Source organism: Abramis brama, assembly GCF_963993115.1.
Source record: "Abramis brama genome assembly, chromosome: 15".
Lineage (NCBI taxonomy): Eukaryota > Metazoa > Chordata > Actinopteri > Cypriniformes > Leuciscidae > Abramis > Abramis brama.
In genome coordinates, this window is record NC_139977.1 from 9213098 (window position 1) to 9230550 (window position 17453).

Genomic DNA, 17453 nt, shown 5'->3' on the forward strand with positions numbered 1-17453 from the left:
GTTTCTATACATACTCATAGACTCCTTCTGATGCTTCATAAGCCATATAGATGTCCATATCTGACCTTTTGAACTTATTTGTGGTCAAAGTGTCCTAACATTTTTTCAAACTATAGAAAGTTATAGACTCCTTTTGATGATAAATCAGCTATACAGAAGGCCCCTTTTGACCTCATGAACATAATTCTGGCCAAAGAGTCCTCGATCTTGGGCTTTCTATACATACTCATAGACTCCTTCTGATGCTTCATAAGCCATATAGATTTCCATATCTGACCTTTTGAACTTATTTGTGGTCAAAGTGTCCTCAAAATTTTTCAAATATATAAAGTTATAGACTCCATTTGATGATAAATCAGCTATACAGAGGTCCCCTTTTGACCTCCTGAACATATTTCTGGCCAAAGAGTCCTCGATCTTGGGCTTTCTATACATACTCATAGAATGCTTCTGATGCTTCATAAGGCATATAAGATGTCCATATCTGACCATTTGAACTTATTTGTGGTCAAAGTGTCCTAAAAAAAATTCAAACTATATAAAGTTATAGATTCCTTTTGATGATAAGTCAGCTATACAGAGGTCCCCTTTTGACCTACTGAACATGTTTCTGGCCCAAGAGTCCTTGATCTTGGGCTTTCTATACATACTCATAGACTCCTTCTGATGCTTCATAAGCCATATAGATGTCCATATCTGACCTTTTGAACTTATTTGTGGTCAAAGTGTCCTAAAAAAAATTCAAACCAAATAAAGTTATAAAGTCCTTTTGATGATAAATCAGCTATAAAAAGGTCCCCTTTTGACCTCCTGAACATGTTTCTGGCCAAAGAGTCCTCAATCTTGGGCTTTCTATACATACTCATAGATTCCTTCTGATGCTTCATAAGCCATATTGATGTCCATATCTGACCTTTTGAACTTATTTGTGGTCAAAGTGTCCTAACATTTTTTCAAACTATAGAAAGTTATAGACTCCTTTTGATGATAAATCAGCTATACAGAGTGCCCCTTTTGACCTCCAGAACATATTTCTGGCCAATGAGTCCTCGAATGGGCTTTCTATACATACTCATAGACTCCTTCTGATGCTTCATAAGCCATTATAGATGTCCATATCTTACCTTTTGAACTTATTTGTCGTCAAAGTGTCCTAACATTTTTTCAAACTATAGAAAGTTATAGACTCCTTTTGATGATAAATCAGCTATACAGAGGGCCCCTTTTGACCTCATGAACATAATTCTGGCCAAAGAGTCCTCGATCTTGGGCTTTCTATACATACTCATAGACTCCTTCTGATGCTTCATAAGCCATATAGATTTCCATATCTGACCTTTTGAACTTATTTGTGGTCAAAGTGTCCTCAAAATTTTTCAAACTATATAAAGTTATAGACTCCATTTGATGATAAATCAGCTATACAGAGGTCCCCTTTTGACCTCCTGAACATATTTCTGGCCAAAGAGTCCTCGATCTTGGGCTTTCTATACATACTCATAGAATGCTTCTGATGCTTCATAAGGCATATAAGATGTCCATATCTGACCATTTGAACTTATTTGTGGTCAAAGTGTCCTAAAAAAAATTCAAACTATATAAAGTTATAGATTCCTTTTGATGATAAGTCAGCTATACAGAGGTCCCCTTTTGACCTACTGAACATGTTTCTGGCACAAGAGTCCTTGATCTTGGGCTTTCTATACATACTCATAGACTCCTTCTGATGCTTCATAAGCCATATAGATGTCCATATCTGACCTTTTGAACTTATTTGTGGTCAAAGTGTCCTAAAAAAAATTCAAACCAAATAAAGTTATAAAGTCCTTTTGATGATAAATCAGCTATAAAAAGGTCCCCTTTTGACCTCCTGAACATGTTTCTGGCCAAAGAGTCCTCAATCTTGGGCTTTCTATACATACTCATAGATTCCTTCTGATGCTTCATAAGCCATATAGATGTCCATATCTGACCTTTTGAACTTATTTGTGGTCAAAGTGTCCTAACATTTTTTCAAACTATAGAAAGTTATAGACTCCTTTTGATGATAAATCAGCTATACAGAGTGCCCCTTTTGACCTCCAGAACATATTTCTGGCCAAAGAGTCCTCGATCTTATGCTTTCTATACATACTCATAGACTCCTTATGATGCTTCATAAGCCATATAGATGACCATATCTGACCTTTTGAACTTATTTGTGGTCAAAGTGTCCTAAAATTTTTCAAACTATATAAAGTTATAGACTCCTTTTGATGATAAATCAGCTATACAGAGGGCCCCTTTTGACCTCATGAACATAATTCTGGCCAAAGAGTCCTCGATCTTGGGCTTTCTATACATACTCATAGACTCCTTCTGATGCTTCATAAGCCATATAGATGTCCATATCTGACCTTTTGAACTTATTTGTGGTCAAAGTGTCCTAAAAAAAATTCAAACCAAATAAAGTTATAAAGTCCTTTTGATGATAAATCAGCTATAAAAAGGTCCCCTTTTGACCTCCTGAACATGTTTCTGGCCAAAGAGTCCTCAATCTTGGGCTTTCTATACATACTCATAGATTCCTTCTGATGCTTCATAAGCCATATAGATGTCCATATCTGACCTTTTGAACTTATTTGTGGTCAAAGTGTCCTAACATTTTTTCAAAGTATAGAAAGTTATAGACTCCTTTTGATGATAAATCAGCTATACGGATGTCCCCTTTTGACCTCCTGAACATATTTCTGGCCAAAGAGTCCTCGATCTTGGGCTTTCTATACATACTCATAGACTGCTTCTGATGCTTCATAAGGCATATAAGATGTCCATATCTGACCATTTGAACTTATTTGTGGTCAAAGTGTCCTAAAAAAAATTCAAACTATATAAAGTTATAGATTCCTTTTGATGATAAGTCAGCTATACAGAGGTCCCCTTTTGACCTACTGAACATGTTTCTGGCCCAAGAGTCCTTGATCTTGGGCTTTCTATACATACTCATAGACTCCTTCTGATGCTTCATAAGCCATATAGATGTCAATATCTGACCTTTTGAACTTATTTGTGGTCAAAGTGTCCTAAAAAAAATTCAAACCAAATAAAGTTATAAAGTCCTTTTGATGATAAATCAGCTATAAAAAGGTCCCCTTTTGACCTCCTGAACATGTTTCTGGCCAAAGAGTCCTCAATCTTGGGCTTTCTATACATACTCATAGATTCCTTCTGATGCTTCATAAGCCATATAGATGTCCATATCTGACCTTTTGAACTTATTTGTGGTCAAAGTGTCCTAACATTTTTTCAAAGTATAGAAAGTTATAGACTCCTTTTGATGATAAATCAGCTATACAGAGGGCCCCTTTTGACCTCATGAACATAATTCTGGCCAAAGAGTCCTCGATCTTGGGCTTTCTATACATACTCATAGACTCCTTCTGATGCTTCATAAGCAATATAGATTTCCATATCTGACATTTTGAACATATTTGTGGTCAAAGTTTCCTAACATTTTTTCAAAATATAAAAAGTTATAGACTCCTTTTGATGATAAATCAGCTATACAGAGGTCCGCTTTTGACCTCCAGAACATATTTCTGGCCAAAGAGTCCTCGATCTTATGCTTTATATACATACTCATAGACTCCTTCTGATGCTTCATAAGCCATATAGATGTCCATATCTGACCTGGTGAACTTATTTGTGGTCAAAGTGTCCTAAAATTTTTCAAAGTATATAAAGTTATAGACTCCTTTTGATGATAAATCAGCTATACAGAGGTCCCCTTTTGACCTCATGAACATAATTCTGGCCAAAGAGTCCTCGATCTTGGGCTTTCTATACATACTCATAGACTCCTTCTGATGCTTCATAAGCAATATAGATTTCCATATCTGACATTTTGAACATATTTGTGGTCAAAGTGTCCTAACATTTTTCAAAGTATATAAAGTTATAGACTCCTTTTGATGATAAGTCAGCTATACAGAGGTCCCCCTTTGACCTCCTGAACATATTTCTAGCCAAAGAATCCTAAATCTTGGGCTTTCTATACATACTCATAGACTCCTTATGATGCTTCATAAGCCATATAGATGTCCATATCTGACCTTTTGAACTTATTTGTGGTAAAAGTGTCCTAAAAAAAATTCAAACTATAGAAAGTTATAGACTCCTTTTGATGATAAGTCAGCTATACAAAGGTCCCTTTTTGACCTACTGAACATATTTCTGGCCCAAGAGTCCTTGATCTTGGGCTTTCTATACATACTCATAGACTCCTTCTGATGCTTCATAAGCCATATAGATGTCCATATCTGAACTTTTGAACTTATTTGTGGTCAAAGTGTCCTAAAAAACATTCAAACCAAATAAAGTTATAAAGTCCTTTTGATGATAAATCAGCTATAAAAAGGTCCCCTTTTGACCTCCTGAACATGTTTCTGGCCAAAGAGTCCTCAATCTTGGGCTTTCTATACATACTCATAGATTCCTTCTGATGCTTCATAAGCCATATAGATGTCCATATCTGACCTTTTGAACTTATTTGTGGTCAAAGTGTCCTAACATTTTTTCAAAGTATAGAAAGTTATAGACTCCTTTTGATGATAAATCAGCTATACGGAGGTCCCCTTTTGACCTCCTGAACATATTTCTGGCCAAAGAGTCCTCGATCTTGGGCTTTCTATACATACTCATAGACTGCTTCTGATGCTTCATAAGGCATATAAGATGTCCATATCTGACCATTTGAACTTATTTGTGGTCAAAGTGTCCTAAAAAAAATTCAAACTATATAAAGTTATAGATTCCTTTTGATGATAAGTCAGCTATACAGAGGTCCCCTTTTGACCTACTGAACATGTTTCTGGCCCAAGAGTCCTTGATCTTGGGCTTTCTATACATACTCATAGACTCCTTCTGATGCTTCATAAGCCATATAGATGTCCATATCTGACCTTTTGAACTTATTTGTGGTCAAAGTGTCCTAACATTTTTTCAAACTATAGAAAGTTATAGACTCCTTTTGATGATAAATCAGCTATACAGAGTGCCCCTTTTGACCTCCAGAACATATTTCTGGCCAAAGAGTCCTCGATCTTATGCTTTCTATACATACTCATAGACTCCTTCTGATGCTTCATAAGCCATATAGATAACCATATCTGACCTTTTGAACTTATTTGTGGTCAAAGTGTCCTAAAATTTTTCAAACTATATAAAGTTATAGACTCCTTTTGATGATAAATCAGCTATACAGAGGTCCCCTTTTGACCTCATGAACATAATTCTGGCCAAAGAGTCCTCGATCTTGGGCTTTCTATACATACTCATAGACTCCTTCTGATGCTTCATAAGCAATATAGATTTCCATATCTGACATTTTGAACATATTTGTGGTCAAAGTGTCCTGACATTTTTCAAAGTATATAAAGTTATAGACTCCTTTTGATGATAAGTCAGATATACAGAGGTCCCCCTTTGACCTCCTGAACATATTTCTGGCCAAAGAGTCCTAAATCTTGGGCTTTCTATACATACTCATAGACTCCTTCTGATGCTTCATAAGCCATATAGATGTCCATATCTGACCTTTTGAACTTATTTGTGGTCAAAGTGTCCTAAAAAAAATTCAAACTATAGAAAGTTATAGACTCCTTTTGATGATAAGTCAGCTATACAAAGGTCCCTTTTTGACCTACTGAACATATTTCTGGCCCAAGAGTCCTTGATCTTGGGCTTTCTATACATACTCATAGACTCCTTCTGATGCTTCATAAGCCATATAGATGTCCATATCTGAACTTTTGAACTTATTTGTGGTCAAAGTGTCCTAAAAAAAATTCAAACCAAATAAAGTTATAAAGTCCTTTTGATGATAAATCAGCTATAAAAAGGTCCCCTTTTGACCTCCTGAACATGTTTCTGGCCAAAGAGTCCTCAATCTTGGGCTTTCTATACATACTCATAGATTCCTTCTGATGCTTCATAAGCCATATAGATGTCCATATCTGACCTTTTGAACTTATTTGTGGTCAAAGTGTCCTAACATTTTTTCAAAGTATAGAAAGTTATAGACTCCTTTTGATGATAAATCAGCTATACGGAGGTCCCCTTTTGACCTCCTGAACATATTTCTGGCCAAAGAGTCCTCGATCTTGGGCTTTCTATACATACTCATAGACTGCTTCTGATGCTTCATAAGGCATATAAGATGTCCATATCTGACCATTTGAACTTATTTGTGGTCAAAGTGTCCTAAAAAAAATTCAAACTATATAAAGTTATAGATTCCTTTTGATGATAAGTCAGCTATACAGAGGTCCCCTTTTGACCTACTGAACATGTTTCTTGCCCAAGAGTCCTTGATCTTGGGCTTTCTATACATACTCATAGACTCCTTCTGATGCTTCATAAGCCATATAGATGTCCATATCTGACCTTTTGAACTTATTTGTGGTCAAAGTGTCCTAAAAAAAATTCAAACCAAATAAAGTTATAAAGTCCTTTTGATGATAAATCAGCTATAAAAAGGTCCCCTTTTGACCTCCTGAACATGTTTCTGGCCAAAGAGTCCTCAATCTTGGGCTTTCTATACATACTCATAGATTCCTTCTGATGCTTCATAAGCCATATAGATGTCCATATCTGACCTTTTGAACTTATTTGTGGTCAAAGTGTCCTAACATTTTTTCAAACTATAGAAAGTTATAGACTCCTTTTGATGATAAATCAGCTATACAGAGTGCCCCTTTTGACCTCCAGAACATAATTCTGGCCAAAGAGTCCTCGATCTTGGGCTTTCTATACATACTCATAGACTCCTTCTGATGCTTCATAAGCAATATAGATTTCCATATCTGACATTTTGAACATATTTGTGGTCAAAGTGTCCTAACATTTTTTCAAACTATAAAAAGTTATAGACTCCTTTTGATGATAAATCAGCTATACAGAGGTCCCCTTTTGACCTCCAGAACATATTTCTGGCCAAAGAGTCCTCGATCTTATGCTTTATATACATACTCATAGACTCCTTCTGATGCTTCATAAGCCATATAGATGTCCATATCTGACCTGGTGAACTTTTTTGTGGTCAAAGTGTCCTAAAATTTTTCAAAGTATATAAAGTTATAGACTCCTTTTGATGATAAATCAGCTATACAGAGGTCCCCTTTTGACCTCATGAACATAATTCTGGCCAAAGAGTCCTCGATCTTGGGCTTTCTATACATACTCATAGACTCCTTCTGATGCTTCATAAGCAATATAGATTTCCATATCTGACATTTTGAACATATTTGTGGTCAAAGTGTCCTGACATTTTTCAAAGTATATAAAGTTATAGACTCCTTTTGATGATAAGTCAGATATACAGAGGTCCCCCTTTGACCTCCTGAACATATTTCTGGCCAAAGAGTCCTAAATCTTGGGCTTTCTATACATACTCATAGACTCCTTCTGATGCTTCATAAGCCATATAGATGTCCATATCTGACCTTTTGAACTTATTTGTGGTCAAAGTGTCCTAAAAAAAATTCAAACTATAGAAAGTTATAGACTCCTTTTGATGATAAGTCAGCTATACAAAGGTCCCTTTTTGACCTACTGAACATATTTCTGGCCCAAGAGTCCTTGATCTTGGGCTTTCTATACATACTCATAGACTCCTTCTGATGCTTCATAAGCCATATAGATGTCCATATCTGAACTTTTGAACTTATTTGTGGTCAAAGTGTCCTAAAAAAAATTCAAACCAAATAAAGTTATAAAGTCCTTTTGATGATAAATCAGCTATAAAAAGGTCCCCTTTTGACCTCCTGAACATGTTTCTGGCCAAAGAGTCCTCAATCTTGGGCTTTCTATACATACTCATAGATTCCTTCTGATGCTTCATAAGCCATATAGATGTCCATATCTGACCTTTTGAACTTATTTGTGGTCAAAGTGTCCTAACATTTTTTCAAAGTATAGAAAGTTATAGACTCCTTTTGATGATAAATCAGCTATACGGAGGTCCCCTTTTGACCTCCTGAACATATTTCTGGCCAAAGAGTCCTCGATCTTGGGCTTTCTATACATACTCATAGACTGCTTCTGATGCTTCATAAGGCATATAAGATGTCCATATCTGACCATTTGAACTTATTTGTGGTCAAAGTGTCCTAAAAAAAATTCAAACTATATAAAGTTATAGATTCCTTTTGATGATAAGTCAGCTATACAGAGGTCCCCTTTTGACCTACTGAACATGTTTCTTGCCCAAGAGTCCTTGATCTTGGGCTTTCTATACATACTCATAGACTCCTTCTGATGCTTCATAAGCCATATAGATGTCCATATCTGACCTTTTGAACTTATTTGTGGTCAAAGTGTCCTAAAAAAAATTCAAACCAAATAAAGTTATAAAGTCCTTTTGATGATAAATCAGCTATAAAAAGGTCCCCTTTTGACCTCCTGAACATGTTTCTGGCCAAAGAGTCCTCAATCTTGGGCTTTCTATACATACTCATAGATTCCTTCTGATGCTTCATAAGCCATATAGATGTCCATATCTGACCTTTTGAACTTATTTGTGGTCAAAGTGTCCTAACATTTTTTCAAACTATAGAAAGTTATAGACTCCTTTTGATGATAAATCAGCTATACAGAGTGCCCCTTTTGACCTCCAGAACATAATTCTGGCCAAAGAGTCCTCGATCTTGGGCTTTCTATACATACTCATAGACTCCTTCTGATGCTTCATAAGCAATATAGATTTCCATATCTGACATTTTGAACATATTTGTGGTCAAAGTGTCCTAACATTTTTTCAAACTATAAAAAGTTATAGACTCCTTTTGATGATAAATCAGCTATACAGAGGTCCCCTTTTGACCTCCAGAACATATTTCTGGCCAAAGAGTCCTCGATCTTATGCTTTATATACATACTCATAGACTCCTTCTGATGCTTCATAAGCCATATAGATGTCCATATCTGACCTGGTGAACTTTTTTGTGGTCAAAGTGTCCTAAAATTTTTCAAAGTATATAAAGTTATAGACTCCTTTTGATGATAAATCAGCTATACAGAGGTCCCCTTTTGACCTCATGAACATAATTCTGGCCAAAGAGTCCTCGATCTTGGGCTTTCTATACATACTCATAGACTCCTTCTGATGCTTCATAAGCAATATAGATTTCCATATCTGACATTTTGAACATATTTGTGGTCAAAGTGTCCTAACATTTTTCAAAGTATATAAAGTTATAGACTCCTTTTGATGATAAGTCAGCTATACAGAGGTCCCCCTTTGACCTCCTGAACATATTTCTGGCCAAAGAGTCCTAAATCTTGGGCTTTCTATACATACTCATAGACTCCTTCTGATGCTTCATAAGCCATATAGATGTCCATATCTGACCTTTTGAACTTATTTGTGGTCAAAGTGTCCTAAAAAAAATTCAAACTATAGAAAGTTATAGACTCCTTTTGATGATAAGTCAGCTATACAAAGGTCCCTTTTTGACCTACTGAACATATTTCTGGCCCAAGAGTCCTTGATCTTGGGCTTTCTATACATACTCATAGACTCCTTCTGATGCTTCATAAGCCATATAGATGTCCATATCTGAACTTTTGAACTTATTTGTGGTCAAAGTGTCCTAAAAAAAATTCAAACCAAATAAAGTTATAAAGTCCTTTTGATGATAAATCAGCTATAAAAAGGTCCCCTTTTGACCTCCTGAACATGTTTCTGGCCAAAGAGTCCTCGATCTTGGGCTTTCTATACATACTCATAGACTCCTTCTGATGCTTCATAAGCAATATAGATTTCCATATCTGACATTTTGAACATATTTGTGGTCAAAGTGTCCTAACATTTTTTCAAACTATAAAAAGTTATAGACTCCTTTTGATGATAAATCAGCTATACAGAGGTCCCTTTTTGACCTCCAGAACATATTTCTGGCCAAAGAGTCCTCGATCTTATGCTTTATATACATACTCATAGACTCCTTCTGATGCTTCATAAGCCATATAGATGTCCATATCTGACCTGTTGAACTTTTTTGTGGTCAAAGTGTCCTAAAATTTTTCAAAGTATATAAAGTTATAGACTACATTTGATGATAAATCAGCTATACAGAGGTCCCCTTTTGACCTCATGAACATAATTCTGGCCAAAGAGTCCTTGAACTTGGGCTTTCTATACATACTCATAGACTCCTTCTGATGCTTCATAAGCAATATAGATTTCCATATCTGACATTTTGAACATATTTGTGGTCAAAGTGTCCTGACATTTTTCAAAGTATATAAAGTTATAGACTCATTTTGATGATAAGTCAGCTATACAGAGGTCCCCCTTTGACCTCCTGAACATATTTCTGGCCAAAGAGTCCTAAATCTTGGGCTTTCTATACATACTCATAGACTCCTTCTGATGCTTCATAAGCCATATAGATGTCCATATCTGACCTTTTGAACTTATTTGTGGTCAAAGTGTCCTAAAAAAAATTCAAACTATAGAAAGTTATAGACTCCTTTTGATGATAAGTCAGCTATACAAAGGTCCCTTTTTGACCTCATGAACATATTTCTGGCCAAAGAGTCCTCAAATCTTGGGCTTTCTATACATACTCATAGACTCCTTCTGATGCTTCATAAGCCATATAGATGTCCATATCTGACCATTTGAACTTATTTGTGGTAAAAGTGTCCTAAAAAAATTCAAACTATATAAAGTTATAGACTCCTTTTAAAGATAAATCAGCTATACAGAGGGCCCCTTTTGACCTACTGAACATATTTCTGGCCCAAGAGTCCTTGATCTTGGGCTTTCTATACATACTCATAGACTCCTTCTGATGCTTCATAAGCCATATAGATGTCCATATCTGACCTTTTGAACTTATTTGTGGTCAAAGTGTCCTAAAAAAAATTCAAACTATAGAAAGTTATAGACTCCTTTTGATGATAAGTCAGCTATACAAAGGTCCCTTTTTGACCTCATGAACATATTTCTGGCCAAAGAGTCCTCAAATCTTGGGCTTTCTATACATACTCATAGACTCCTTCTGATGCTTCATAAGCCATATAGATGTCCATATCTGACCATTTGAACTTATTTGTGGTAAAAGTGTCCTAAAAAAATTCAAACTATATAAAGTTATAGACTCCTTTTAAAGATAAATCAGCTATACAGAGGGCCCCTTTTGACCTACTGAACATATTTCTGGCCCAAGAGTCCTTGATCTTGGGCTTTCTATACATACTCATAGACTCCTTCTGATGCTTCATAAGCCATATAGATGTCCATATCTGACCTTTTGAACTTATTTGTGGTCAAAGTGTCCTAACATTTTTTTCAAACTATATAAAGTTATAGATTCCTTTTGATGATAAGTCAGCTATACAGAGGTCCCCTTTTGACCTCCAGAACATATTTCTGGCCAAAGAGTCCTTGATCTTGGGCTTTCTATACATACTCATAGACTCCTTCTGATGCTTCATAAGCCATATAGATGTCCATATCTGACCTTTTGAACTTATTTGTGGTTAAAGTGTCCTAAAAAAAATTCAAACCAAATAAAGTTATAAAGTCCTTTTGATGATAAATCAGCAATAAAAAGGTCCCCTTTTGACCTCCTGAACATGTTTCTGGCAAAAGAGTCCTCAATCTTGGGCTTTCTATACATACTCATAGATTCCTTCTGATGCTTCATAAGCCATATAGATGTCCATATCTGACCTTTTGAACTTATTTGTGGTCAAAGTGTCCTAACATTTTTTTCAAACTATAGAAAGTTATAGACTCCTTTTGATGATAAATCAGCTATACAGAGGTCCCCTTTTGACCTCCAGAACATATTTCTGGCCAAAGAGTCCTCTATCTTGGGCTTCCTATACATACTCATAGACTCCTTCTGATGCTTCATAAGCCATATAGATTTCCATATCTGACCTTTTGAACTAATTTGTGGTCAAAGTGTCCTCAAAATTTTTCAAACTATATAAAGTTATAGACTCCTTTTGATGATAAATCAGCTATACAGAGGTCCCCTTTTGACCTCCTGAACATATTTCTGGCCAAAGAGTCCTCAATCTTGGGCTTTCTATACATACTCATAGACTGCTTCTGATGCTTCATAAGGCATATAAGATGTCCATATCTGACCATTTGGTCTTATTTGTGGTCAAAGTGTCCTAAAAAAATTCAAACTATATAAAGTTATAGATTCCTTTTGATGATAAGTCAGCTATACAGAGATCCCCTTTTGACCTACTGAACATGTTTCTGGCCCAAGAGTCCTTGATCTTGGGCTTTCTATACATACTCATAGACTCCTTCTGATGCTTCATAAGCCATATAGATGTCCATATCTGACCTTTTGAACTTATTTGTGGTTAAAGTGTCCTAAAAAAAATTCAAACCAAATAAAGTTATAAAGTCCTTTTGATGATAAATCAGCTATAAAAAGGTCCCCTTTTGACCTCCTGAACATGTTTCTGGCCAAAGAGTCCTCAATCTTGGGCTTTCTATACATACTCATAGATTCCTTCTGATGCTTCATAAGCCATATAGATGTCCATATCTGACCTTTTGAACTTATTTGTGGTCAAAGTGTCCTAACATTTTTTTCAAACTATATAAAGTTATAGATTCCTTTTGATGATAAGTCAGCTATACAGAGGTCCCCTTTTGACCTCCAGAACATATTTCTGGCCAAAGAGTCCTTGATCTTGGGCTTTCTATACATACTCATAGACTCCTTCTGATGCTTCATAAGCCATATAGATGTCCATATCTGACATTTTGAACTTATTTGTGGTTAAAGTGTCCTAAAAAAAATTCAAACCAAATAAAGTTATAAAGTCCTTTTGATGATAAATCAGCTATAAAAAGGTCCCCTTTTGACCTCCTGAACATGTTTCTGGCAAAAGAGTCCTCAATCTTGGGCTTTCTATACATACTCATAGATTCCTTCTGATGCTTCATAAGCCATATAGATGTCCATATCTGACCTTTTGAACTTATTTGTGGTCAAAGTGTCCTAACAGTTTTTCAAAGTATAGAAAGTTATAGACTCCTTTTGATGATAAATCAGCTATACAGAGGTCCCCTTTTGACCTCCAGAACATATTTCTGGCCAAAGAGTCCTTGATCTTGGGCTTTCTATACATACTCATAGACTCCTTCTGATGCTTCATAAGCCATATAGATGTCCATATCTGACCTTTTGAACTTATTTGTGGTCAAAGTGTCCTAACATTTTTTTCAAACTATAGAAAGTTATAGACTCCTTTTGATGATAAATCAGCTATACAGAGGTCCCCTTTTGACCTCCAGAACATATTTCTGGCCAAAGAGTCCTCTATCTTGGGCTTCCTATACATACTCATAGACTCCTTCTGATGCTTCATAAGCCATATAGATTTCCATATCTGACCTTTTGAACTAATTTGTGGTCAAAGTGTCCTCAAAATTTTTCAAACTATATAAAGTTATAGACTCCATTTGATGATAAATCAGCTATACAGAGGTCCCCTTTTGACCTCCTGAACATATTTCTGGCCAAAGAGTCCTCGATCTTGGGCTTTCTATACATACTCATAGACTGCTTCTGATGCTTCATAAGGCATATAAGATGTCCATATCTGACCATTTGAACTTATTTGTGGTCAAAGTGTCCTAAAAAAAATTCAAACTATATAAAGTTATAGATTCCTTTTGATGATAAGTCAGCTATACAGAGGTCCCCTTTTGACCTACTGAACATGTTTCTGGCCCAAGAGTCCTTGATCTTGGGCTTTCTATACATACTCATAGACTCCTTCTGATGCTTCATAAGCCATATAGATGTCCATATCTGACCTTTTGAACTTATTTGTGGTTAAAGTGTCCTAAAAAAAATTCAAACCAAATAAAGTTATAAAGTCCTTTTGATGATAAATCAGCTATAAAAAGGTCCCCTTTTGACCTCCTGAACATGTTTCTGGCAAAAGAGTCCTCAATCTTGGGCTTTCTATACATACTCATAGATTCCTTCTGATGCTTCATAAGCCATATAGATGTCCATATCTGACCTTTTGAACTTATTTGTGGTCAAAGTGTCCTAACAGTTTTTCAAAGTATAGAAAGTTATAGACTCCTTTTGATGATAAATCAGCGATACAGAGGTCCCCTTTTGACCTCCAGAACATATTTCTGGCCAAAGAGTCCTTGATCTTGGGCTTTCTATACATACTCATAGACTCCTTCTGATGCTTCATAAGCCATATAGATGTCCATATCTGACCTTTTGAACTTATTTGTGGTCAAAGTGTCCTAACATTTTTTTCAAACTATAGAAAGTTATAGACTCCTTTTGATGATAAATCAGCTATACAGAGGTCCCCTTTTGACCTCCAGAACATATTTCTGGCCAAAGAGTCCTCTATCTTGGGCTTCCTATACATACTCATAGACTCCTTCTGATGCTTCATAAGCCATATAGATTTCCATATCTGACCTTTTGAACTAATTTGTGGTCAAAGTGTCCTCAAAATTTTTCAAACTATATAAAGTTATAGACTCCATTTGATGATAAATCAGCTATACAGAGGTCCCCTTTTGACCTCCTGAACATATTTCTGGCCAAAGAGTCCTCGATCTTGGGCTTTCTATACATACTCATAGACTGCTTCTGATGCTTCATAAGGCATATAAGATGTCCATATCTGACCATTTGAACTTATTTGTGGTCAAAGTGTCCTAAAAAAAATTCAAACTATATAAAGTTATAGATTCCTTTTGATGATAAGTCAGCTATACAGAGGTCCCCTTTTGACCTACTGAACATGTTTCTGGCCCAAGAGTCCTTGATCTTGGGCTTTCTATACATACTCATAGACTCCTTCTGATGCTTCATAAGCCATATAGATGTCCATATCTGACCTTTTGAACTTATTTGTGGTCAAAGTGTCCTAAAAAAAATTCAAACCAAATAAAGTTATAAAGTCCTTTTGATGATAAATCAGCTATAAAAAGGTCCCCTTTTGACCTCCTGAACATGTTTCTGGCAAAAGAGTCCTCAATCTTGGGCTTTCTATACATACTCATAGATTCCTTCTGATGCTTCATAAGCCATATAGATGTCCATATCTGACCTTTTGAACTTATTTGTGGTCAAAGTGTCCTAACAGTTTTTCAAAGTATAGAAAGTTATAGACTCCTTTTGATGATAAATCAGCTATACAGAGGTCCCCTTTTGACCTCCAGAACATATTTCTGGCCAAAGAGTCCTTGATCTTGGGCTTTCTATACATACTCTTAGACTCCTTCTGATGCTTCATAAGCCATATAGATGTCCATATCTGACCTTTTGAACTTATTTGTGGTCAAAGTGTCCTAACATTTTTTTCAAACTATAGAAAGTTATAGACTCCTTTTGATGATAAATCAGCTATACAGAGGTCCCCTTTTGACCTCCAGAACATATTTCTGGCCAAAGAGTCCTCTATCTTGGGCTTCCTATACATACTCATAGACTCCTTCTGATGCTTCATAAGCCATATAGATTTCCATATCTGACCTTTTGAACTAATTTGTGGTCAAAGTGTCCTCAAAATTTTTCAAACTATATAAAGTTATAGACTCCATTTGATGATAAATCAGCTATACAGAGGTCCCCTTTTGACCTCCTGAACATATTTCTGGCCAAAGAGTCCTCGATCTTGGGCTTTCTATACATACTCATAGACTGCTTCTGATGCTTCATAAGGCATATAAGATGTCCATATCTGACCATTTGAACTTATTTGTGGTCAAAGTGTCCTAAAAAAAATTCAAACTATATAAAGTTATAGACTCCTTTTGATGATAAGTCAGCTATACAGAGGTCCCTTTTTGACCTCCTGAACATATTTCTGGCCAAAGAGTCCTCGATCTTGGGCTTTCTATACATACTCATAGACTCCTTCTGATGCTTCATAAGCCATATATATGTCCATATCTGACCTTTTGAACTTATTTGTGGTCAAAGTGTCCTAAAAAAAATTCAAACTATATAAAGTTATAGACTCCTTTTGATGATGTCAGCTATACAGAGGACCCCTTTTGACCTCCTGAACATGTTTCTGGCCAAAGAGTCCTCGATCTTGGGCTTTCTATACATACTCATAGATTCCTTCTGATGCTTCATAAGCCATATAGATGTCCATATCTGACCTTTTGAACTTATTTGTGGTCAAAGTGTCCTAACATTTTTTCAAACTATAGAAAGTTATAGACTCCTTTTGATGATAAATCAGCTATACAGAGGTCCCTTTTTGACCTCCTGAACATATTTCTGGCCAGAGTCCTCGATCTTGGGCTTTCTATACATACTCATAGTCCAACTCCTTCTGATGCTTCATAAGCCATATAGATGTCCATATCTGACCTTTTGAACTTATTTCTGGTCAAAGTGTCCTCAAAATTTTTCAAACTATATAAAGTTATAGTCTCCTTCTGATGATAAATCAGCTATACAGAGGTCCCCTTTTGACCTACTGAACATATTTCTGGCCAAAGAGTCCTAAAAGATTAACACTATACATTCAGACTGATATCTTCGGATGTTATATCATCCTGACAAAAGTCCATATTTGACCTACCGAATTTTTTTCTGGCCAATGAGTGAGTACTCGAAACTTGACCTTTCCATACATACTTGTTGACTCTTTCTGATGTTACGTCAGACATACAGAATTCCATATTTGACCCAAGGAACATATTTCTTGCCAAAGAGTCCTCGATCTTGGGCTTTCTATACATACTAATAGACTCCTTCTGATGCTTCATAAGCCATATAGATGTCCATATCTGACCTTTTGAACTTATTTCTGGTCAAAGTGTCCTCAAAATTTTTCAAACTATATAAAGTTATAGACTCCTTCTGATAATAAATCAGCTATACAAAGGTCACCTTTTGACCTTCTGAACATATTTCTGGCCAAAGAGTTCTTGAACATTATCTTGCTATACTACAGATTGACTTCTTGTGATGTTATATTAACCAGCCAGTAGTCTATTTTTGACCTACTGAACATATTTCTAGCCAGAGACCGTGAACATCAACTCACTATACATATAGACTGACTTCTCGTAATGTAAAATCAGGCAGACAGTAGTCCACATTTGACTGATTGAAAAATAATTTGACCAAAGAGTTCTCAAAAGGATTTTGTCTATCATAAATGTATAGACTCCTTCTGATGTTAAATCAGCCATACAGAAGTCCATATTTGACCTTCTGAACATATTTCTGGCCAGAGACCTTGAACATTTACCTTACTATTTATATTTCTCCTACCATAAAGACTTCTCGTGATGTTATGTCAGCCAGACTGTAGCCATATTTGACTGATTTAACATGTTTTTGGCCAAAGAATCCTCAAAATGTGTTTTACTCTTAGAAACTCATAGACTCCTTCTGATGTTAAATCAGCCATACAGAAGTCCA